A 10,534-nucleotide genomic window follows, 5' to 3' on the forward strand; every position below is an offset into this window, starting at 1 on the left:
TCTAAGTATTCAAGGACTCAGTGGTTATCTGTAGGGAATTCATCCATCCATTTGCACACCTACGTAATCCACACCTGATGCAGGTCTCACAGGGTGTATGATATGAACTGATGTTTTCTACCATAAGCACACGTTGGGTAAAAATGGAAAAAGACTCTGTGACATTGAAATCCATCAAGCTCATACACCTAGAAAAGAAGTATTGGTGGGTAACTAACAACTTTCAAATTGTAAAACTAAGTTATTTCAGACTCAAATAATAGTCCTGGAAGAAAACTTTTGTATTAACTGGATTTTTAGGTAAATGTGTATAACAGAGAAGCCATGTGTGGTTCTGGCCTCTGTATTTGAGTTGGCCTTTTATGTAAATAAATAGAAACATCACCGAGGACTTATTCAACTTTGCAGCCCAAACCCCTGGCATACTTAACACCTTCTATGCGCTCATTAAGTATCTGTTGATCATGTGAGCTAATCAATTCATTCATTCATTATTGAACATTCAGTGAAGCCAATCTTAGTCCTATGAGCAAACTAATTTATGTGTTACACTCTTTAAAAGAGGCTTCATAAATATGCAACATTAACTTACCTCTGGTGATTTTCTATTTTGGTCTTGTTCCAGAACAGAGTAATATTTCTAAAACTGTTAGAGTAATCTTTCTAAAACTCAAACCTAATCAGTAATCCTTCTTAAAGGCCTTCAAAACTATGGCTCCCATGATAAAATTTAAAAAAAAGTAATAATAATCAAAAAACTTCCTTGGCCTGATGTATCAGACCAACATACAGTGACACCTTCCTACATCTCGAATCACATGGTTTGCCTCTGACTTCCTAAAGTCTTAGCTGGACCGCCCACCTTCTCACGTGTTCCAGGCCTCACCTTATTCATTCTGTTTTCTCCCAACCCAAGTCCCCTGTGTCTGCCTCCTGGTTCCTCGAGTCTGTGCACACACATCTCTCTTTCCCTGAGGCTTTCCCTGACCCTTAGCGTGAGTCCCAGGCCACCTGCTGTGCTCCGGGGCCCCCTTGCAACAGCTGTGCCCGTCGCTTTGACAACTCTCTCCAGAAGAGCATGTAATAGCAGAGAGCAGACATGGTGTCATTTCTGTGTCTTCAGTGATGACTACGGAGCCAGGCACTTAGCCAGGGTTCACACGACATACAGCGTTTATCTGGAGTTTACCGTGTCGCAGATAATGCGACCGATGCTTTGCCCGGATTATCTCATGTAATCTTTACAGCAAACCCGCGAGGGGGCTCTACAGTTATCCCCACTTTACAGATGAGGGAACAAAGGAATAGGTAAGTAGGTAATAAGCAGAAAGACACAGAGCTAGTAATGGAGGGAACATGATTTTTTTTCCCCTCTAAAGCATCACTGAAATATGAGAGAGAAGCAAGTCTAGAGTTTGGTTAGGAAAAAAACGATAGGCATTTAAAAATAATTTTGTTTTGAAATGAAGACTTTAGTGAGAGACCACAAAGGAACAGAATTCAGACTCTAATATGGACTAACCATTGTATCTTACTCAAACCATTTAACTCTCTTGGGCTCAATTTCCTTAAATGTTAAATGAGGGGAAAGGGTACTAATATTCCTTGAATGGCTATTGTGCGCCCAGACCTGGACTGGACTATATTTTGCGTGGATTATAGATATGCAGTAGATAAAAATGTCTGCATTCTAGAGATGGAAAAACTGAGTCTCCACTGATTAACATGGAGATACATGTTTTCTAGACACTTTCCTGTCTTAAGATCCTGGCCTTAGATCTGAAAAAATAATGTGATCATTGGAAAGCTTTTGCTAAAGAAATCAAACTTATTCAGGTGGTTAAAAACAAGGAAATGAGAAATTACTTCTGATTTTAACTTTTTGAATACTCTACAGAAAATGGAGAATAATATTTATACTCAAATCAAAAGTTTAAACAAAGGCATTGTCTTAGTTCAAGCTGCGGTAACAGAACACCAAAGACTTGGTGGCTTATGCAACATTTATTTCTTGGGGTTCTGGAAGCTAGAAAGTCTAAGATCTGGTGTCTGCTTAGGGCCTTCTTCCTGACTTGCAGATGGCCATCTTTATTGTAACCTCACATCAGGGAAAGGAGGCGGCAGAGAGAGAAGAGAGAGAGAAATCTCTCTCCTATCTCTTATAAGGGCAATAATCCCATCCATGAAGTCTCTACCCTCATGACCTAATTACCTCCCACCTCCCCTTTTCCACATAATGTTATCACATTGGGGGTTAGGATTTCTACTAGTGAATTTCAGTGGGACACAAACATTCTGTCCATAACAGACATCAAAAGAATATCAAGTCAATAATTATTCCTGTTACTCATTCTTTCTTCCTCCTAGGCCTTTGTTCTGAGTTATATTTCTGCTCTCCAGCTTCAGATTTGTGAGTTTCTCCATGCCTGTATAAGAATATTACCAATTGCATACTGTAACATGTGTACGTATGTTAATTTCCTCCTGAGTTTGATTAATAATTAATTTAACTTGTAGGTGCCAGAAAGCATACTATGGCTTTCTGGTTACCTAAGACTGTACCAAAAGTTTAGTCTGCAATCCGCATATATACAATATCTTAATATAACTTCAAAACCTTACTTAAAAATGTGCTCGTGTACAACAGAGAGATGTCTTGGGAGTACGGATATCCGGGCATCCTGAAAAGGGGTCTACTCTCCACTTATTTCCTGAGACTCTGGATTCATTAGTGCACCGATCGACTCATTAATGTCTGGACTGCTCTTACCACAAGGTAGCGATGGTGTTTCCATCATATGTATTTCTACGCGACCAACATCTTTAACAAGGTCCATTTTGGAGGCCTCAGTAAAAGTTTATGAGTAAAGAGAAAACATTGTAACTCTCACCCTGTTGAGGTAAGGGCGTACCTAGCTAGAGGGTTGTATTCAAAGCTCTGGCATCTCCCTTAGAACCCTGAAAAACTAGAGGAAAGAAGTGACACCAGGTTCTAAGTGTGCATGTTCTGATACACTCCAAGCCCTGTGTTTCACAGTACTCTAATTTTGTGGCTCACAAATATAAAAATATAGACCTGAGAGCCTGCTGAGTCCTTGCTTCTCATGTGAGGAAGATGTATGCCTGGGACTGTCCAGTGAGCCTCCTGATTTGGGGAAGAGAACTAAACATTAATATTCAGGTCCATCAATAACATTCTTAAATTTCTACCTCATAACATTAGAATAACCAGTTTACAAGCCTTCTATTTAAAACTTGAATACTAAGTGGTGTCTTGTTTTCTCCTTTTTAAAAAAGTTTTTTAATGGTTTATTTATTTTTGAGACAGAGAGAGACAGAACATGAGCAGAGGAGGGACAGAGAGCGAGAGAGGGAGACACAGATGCAGGGCTCGAACCCACCAACCGTGAGATCATGACCTGAGCTGAAGTTGGACGCTTAACCAGCTGGGCCACCCAGGCGCCCCTGCTGTCCCCGTAATAATCATTCCTCATTGGTTGCATGAGCAGTCCTTAGTAAGCAGAAACTGGCTCGTTACCTCCCCCCGACCCCCGCCTAAATTCCTTTCCTGTGTGGCTAGAAGATTCAACATTTGTGATTAAAGAGAGTCAAACCAAATAATAGAAGCAAAGTATTCAGCCTAAAGCGTTGAGGTAGCCATTTAAATGATCTGTCTCTGATAGAGCAGGCAATGGAAAGGGAAAAAACTCGGTATTTTGAAGGTAGTTTTAATACATATTTTATAAGCCTCTGTTGAACTATAGTGGTATTTCAGAGACATATATGCTCAAGTTTATCCATTTTATCTTGAGAAAGAAATTTTCATTTTCACACAAAGTAGAACAGTAGATAGAAATAGAAACATAACAGCAATCATTATAAATGTTTATAGACATAACTAAAGCCTTATCTAAAGTTCATCCTGTTTAAGGACATGTTTTATGTTGTACAATTCCTCTTAGAATATCAATCTAATAAGCACCAAGTGAGGCTGAAGACAATGCTGTTATAAAAAATGGAGAAAAATGATTAAAATATGATAATTATACTGACAGTTTATATGCTCAATCTAATCAACCAAGCTTCCAATTTGTCATAATGTACACTCACTCATACATTATTGCTTAATTATAGCAACACTTCTATTTGGAAAGGTTGTCAATCATTTGAATATCCATCATTTTTCTTTTTTTTTTTTCCCTTAAGAAGGGGCATATATTAAGCAAGGATTTGAAACCACTGTGCTATTAATTTAACCCTTGGAGTACTTTTTATGCAAAAAGCAGAAGTCCTATTTAACGCTTTTCTTTGTACCCAAATTAATATAAATTCATAATGTGTAATACTACTCTTTTAAGTCAGAATTGATATTCACATTCTAATGAATATGATGATTTTTGGGTTTTTAAGATATCTTTGTGCTTGCACTACAAGACAGAAAATGTAGCTTTTTTTTTTTTTATGAAAGAAAATTTGACCTGACTGCTTCCAATTTGCCCGTGATCCATACTGATCAAGAAATAAATGCTTGAAGGTGAAATCTAGATAGCTCTTTAAAAAGAGGCCATGAATGTCTATGGCAACAGACTTCACCCATCGCAATTAAACGTTTCTCTCACCCTTCGCTCCATATTCTCTAGTTCCATCATTCTTCTTCCAGTTGATAAAAATGCTTAACGCCTTACTAAAACAATTATGTAAGTGCATTTTCCAGGGTCACCTACCTGGAGTTAAGCCACCTGACCATATTGCCAAGTCTACCCAGCAAAATGAAGCAAAGTTGAAACACTTATTCATAATATTTCAAAGCCTGAAACTTTGCCTCAATCATTTATTTTGAACATGGCATTGACTTTACGAGATAGATATGTATGAGTATATACGTATGCAGATCCATATGTGACTTACATGTAAATAGTGTATTCTCAACTTTAAAAAAAATTTTTTTAATGTTTTATTTATTTTTGATACAGAGAGAGAGACAGAGCATGAGAGGGGGAAGGTCAGAGAGAGAGGGAGACACAGAACTGGAAGCAGGCTCCAGGCTCTGAGCTAGCTGTCAGCACAGAGCACGACGCGGGGCTCGAACCCACGAACGTGAGATCTGACCTGAGCTGAAGTCGGAGGCTTAACCAACACCCAGGCGCCCCTCAACTTTTTAACCTACTTTCCTTGACCATTTTGTCAAGATGGTGAGATCAGATGATTAGCTAAGAATTTTTAAAATATTCTTATCGAGTATGGGCATTTTGGGGAGTTAGATATAATTGGACAATTGTTTCTATGACTCCATTCAACCACCAGGGTAGAAAAGTCCATAAGACATGCTTTTTACTGTTAGAAAGAGGGAGGGAGAGAGGGAGGAGAAAGACTATTTCTCCTTCATTTCTCTAAATATTCTCTTCTGCAAGCATTAAATAAAGAAGCAGATGTTCACATTTGCGAACCTCCATTATTCCTTACAAGCTAGTTTTGTGGCGATGAGATATCCTGATATGTGTGATTGCAATGGAATACGAGCCCATATGTCAGTGGTACCATATCCCTACCGCTCTTGTGAATTACTGACTCCTAAGCAATTATGTCCAATGTTCTATTCTTTTAGGCCTTAGATAGACTACAAGCTGCATCCAAGGACGTAAGGACATGTAGCACACACCTCACTGTTTCTAAAGAATTAATTTAAAAATTCATTACAAGTGTGAAAATACAAAATCCTAAAAGCACAATTACTTTTTAATAGTTTATTGTCAAATTGGATTCGATATAACACCCAGTGCTCTTCCCCACAAGTGCCCTCCTCCATCACCACCACCTCTTTCCCTCTCCCCTTCCCCCTTCAACTCTGAGTTCATTTTCAGCATTCAATAGTCTCTCAAGTTTTGTGTCCCTCTCTCTCCCCAACTCTGTTTCCCTCTTCCCCTCCCCCTGGTCCTCCATTAGGTTTCTCCTGTTCTCCTGTTAGACCTATGAGAGCAAACATATGGTATCTCTCCTTCTCTGCCTGACTTATTTTGCTTAGCATGACACCCTCGAGGTCCATCCACTTTCCTACAAATGGCCAGCCCAAAACCCGTGTGGCACAAGGGAAAGAACAGCTAAAAACACAATTAAAAGTGAGTACGAGTTTCCTATCGTTTGGAACTATAGTATTATTTGCAACATTCGACCAAGTTCTCTACACTGGAATGCCACGGAAGTTTCCACCACAGGTCAGGCTCCATAACCAGTGGGTTCCATTTTTTAATCTAAAAAAACCATTTACTCTTTTCCTTTCTAATTTAGAAATTCTTAACTAATAGTTCAGATCATTGGAAATTGAAACAAGTGACTGTCAGATCTACGTGAATATCACCATTAACGTGAGCTGAAAAATGATGGTGTAACTTCTCAGTGTAAATTATTTTTGATGCTCTGTCAGATACAAAGTCAACATGCATGTTGTATTCTAAAACTGGAAGGGGTAATGTTTCACCATGAGAGATATCAACCAGTAAAATCTGAAACCTCCTTTTGGTTGCATTCAGTTGTGAAAATAATGTTTCTATAGTTTGTTCCTGCACCAAGATGTGCATTTAAAATAAGCCCAATAAGGCAACACATATAAACACCTACAACTTACTCTGAAATGCTTCTAAAGAAAAGGTGAACATGGTCAAATATTACTTGTAGAATATCTACCTACTTATTTTTTTACTGTACAATTCTTTAAACTTGTCTGTATGTTTGAATATGTGCAGATGACTTTTGTAATAATATGTTGAAAAAGTAAATTCAAGAATATATTGCTGAGTTCTTTCTCTCCTAAGTAACAAAAATTAATGTTGGAAAAAAGTTGCAATCTTGGATTTGCCCTGTTTTCCCTATAAAAACTGCAATAGTTCAGCCTTAAAGTAGTAAGTTCGGGCAATTGGACATACCAAACATATGATAGTAACAGCGCATTTGAAATCACAGGACGAACTCCGATGGTATCTATGATGTCATGAAAAAAATGTTTTCTCTTTTACCAGATCACAAAATCTCCCATAAGCACCTTCCTCTCCAGAGCCCCACAAGTTTATATGGAGAAGGGGATGTGCATTTTTTCCCTTCTCCTCACTTAGTGACTGCAAACTAATGATAGTCTCTGTTTTCCTTATTTCTTTCATTTCAAATTAAGACCAGGGAGTATATTGTTTATTTATCTCTGTTTCGTAAATAAAATGGTGTGTGGATTTGCATGAAATGACAACCTCTCTTCTATTCCCCACATTGCCTTTTCCTGTGTACAGCAGTCTTGAAAAAATGGCCACAGATTCATTCACAGCTTTCTCATCCAGAGCTGAGGTCTCAGTGCCCTGTCCTTGAATCTGGGCTAAACGTAGCACCTGCTTTTAACCGATGTGATGGGTGGATGTGAAACCATAGGATTTTGAAGGCTGAATCAGAAAGGCCATGCAGTGTCTCCTGATCCTCTTGGGACAATTGCTCTGGAAGAATCCAGTTGTCCTGACTTGGTATCCTGAGAAAGCCACGTTATAGAGGTCACGGGGGGTACGATGGTTGATAGTGTCCCGGCCACCCCACCCTGGTGGGGAAGGAGCCCTTGTGGACCTCGCAGGCGAGCCCATCTACCAGCTGAGTTTCACTACATGATCTTTGTCACTAAGATAAAGACTGGAAGAATGACCCAGCTGAATCCCTAACCTCTGCAACATAACTGAATGACTGTTGTCTTAAACATCCATGTTTTGGGACGGATTGTTATGTAGCAACAGCAACTAAAACGGATGTTGTGTCAGTTCTGATGCCAACTCATCTTTTCTAGTAAACATGAAGTGCTCACAAAATAACCAACTAAAAGCAAAAGTCTCCAACATGCGCTTTCACTACTAATCAGAGAAAAAAATAAATGTCTTTTTAGTCATTTTATACATCAAATATGCAAAGAACTGACATACTTTGCCTGAGAATAGTTTTATTCAACCTTGAACTAAAATATCTGACAGCCTTAACAACAGCAAAGTGTGGCATTGAGATTAGGTGATATTCAGCAGTTTAATTTGATGAAGGAATTTTTACCAAAGAATTCATTCAGCTTTCTCGTTGAATGTATTTATCAGTAATATTGTGGCTGGATTTATGGAATTATCTGGAAAAGTTTGATTTAATTACCAGAGAGACTGCTGAACTTTTTTTGTGTGTGGGGGGGAGGGGGTTAGAATTGTTATAACTTTTTGCTTCCTTCACACAGCACAACTGAGACAATCGTTGTTTACTATGAAAGAGAGCAGGAAAGTGAGTCTTGTCCCTGGGTGTGTGTCCAACAGCAACCAGAAAATGAAAGCATCTTTTAGCAGTAAAAAAAGATTATTGTGAAGAACTTAGGTTGGCTGTAAGGAAGAACAACCTGACATGGAAAATATTTCAACATGACACTAGAATCCGTTATAAATTTAAACCAAATTTCAGCCAATTGGATTAAGAAGAAAAAAACCGATCAGGCCATTTACATGGTGGTATTAGATCTAGAAAGCCTGTTAATGATTTACTGAATTCTTTATTGACCTGATTAAATTTACCACACAGTTTGATATCAACATGGGTGTCACTAAATACTAAAGAGAATCTATAATCTCATTCCGTGCAGATGTTAAAAACATAACACCTGCCCTCTTGTCTTAAAGAAAGAGGCACGTTCAAAAGAGAAAAGAATAAACAAGTTCATGCAATTGTTTTTCCTAGCTCTTCTAGGAGCACTTGGTGGGGGGATGGCTCAGTTGGTTAAGTGACTGACTTCGCCTCAGGTCATGATCTTGTGGTTTGTGGGTTTGAGTCCCTCATCAGGCTCTGTGCTGACAGCTGGGAGCCTGGAGCCTCCTTCAGATTCTGTGTCTCCCTCTCTCTCTGCCCCTCCCATGCTCATGCTGTCTCTATCTCTCAATAATAAATAAAAATGTTTAAAAAAATTTTTTTAATTCAACATTTATTTCAAGCCTAGTATGTGCCTGGTGTTGTAAACAGGGACTTCTATGTCCTCTATCTTATTTAACATCACTATTAAATAGTCATTTTCATTTTCCTTATAAAAAATAAAATCTAATCCCTCTGTTGCCTGAGGGAAACCACTTAACCTTTATTTTTCAATTTTATTTAAAATTAAGCTGCTAATATTTACCTCCCAAGGTACCGTGAATACTGATTAACTAATGTTGGCAAAAGATCTTGATCAAAAAACATTGAAGCCCTAAACCTAATATTATTATGTTTTTCTTCTTTACAGTTTTCTTATCATTTTTTCTTTTTTACTCCATTTCCTATCAGTAAATTAACATTTAACTCAAATCTATTTGACATTGGCTATGCCTACTAGAAGTTATCAAGTTCAGTTGGCTAGAGATGGTATTTATGCTCGTGTTTGTATATACAAACCAAAATATATATACTTGTTCACAAAAATATAGGTGTATTTAAGTGAAAATGATATGATGAAATTCTTGTAATATTTAGGATAACCCCCAAGCAGTGCAGATGTTTTGTAAATACTCAGAATAGTATTGTTCTTACCTTTCTGAGGTTTACTTCATAATAATTAAACAACAATTTTATAAACTTAATCCAAGAGCAAAGCTCTTTAAAAGCTATAATTGAATTGCATTCTTATTAACCTTGTCTGAAAATAATATTAAAGTTTTCAAATACAGTCTATTTTATGTGAAATTCACTGGAGCCATGCTGCCATTTGAGTCCTAATGCCTATAGCAATGGAAGACCCTCAGAAGTCTTGAAATAAAGAGGAATGAGTTTGCAAGTAGACTGACTGTATCCTTGAACTTTTAGTGTGTTTTCCTTTAGGCGCTGTTGTATGTTATATATATTTTTAATTTTTTAAGTTTATTTATTTATTTTGAAATAGACAGAGACAGCATGAGTAGGGAAAGGGGAGAGAGAGAAGGAGAAACGGAGAGGCAGAACGAGAGAAAGAGAATTCCAAGCAGATTCCATGCTGCTAGTGCAGAGCCAGACTCAGGGCTCAAACTCCCAAAACTGTGAGATCATGACCTGAGCCAAAACCGAGAGTCAGACATTCAACCAACTGAGCCACCCAGGTGCCCCATATATTAGATTTTAAATGAAAGAAAAAAAATTGTCTTTTAATTTCAATGTCAATGTCAATCTCAGTCTCTTCCCTTCCCTTTCTATTTCTAGTTTAACAATCTATCAGTTGTGAGGTGATACTGAAAAAGCATTATCTTTTCATAAAAAGCAACACATATGTCTTGATTTCTACCACATTGTGAGATTTGAAAAATTAATTCAGAAATATGCTTGCTTTTTCAGACCCAAAGCAATTCTGTCGCTACTAATAATGTAACAAAATATTATATCTATAAATCTTTATAAATCTCCTAAATACAGTAGACAAAATCTGTGAGGAGCTTGCAACCTATATTAAAGTTATATAAAATATATAGAAAATAAAATACTATTAGAATCAAAATGGCCTGACATATTAGAGCATAGGATCAAAGTTAGGACAAAAGAGGGATGT

This window comes from Suricata suricatta, chromosome 3, assembly GCF_006229205.1.
Source record: "Suricata suricatta isolate VVHF042 chromosome 3, meerkat_22Aug2017_6uvM2_HiC, whole genome shotgun sequence".
NCBI classification, from domain to species: Eukaryota; Metazoa; Chordata; class Mammalia; order Carnivora; family Herpestidae; genus Suricata; species Suricata suricatta.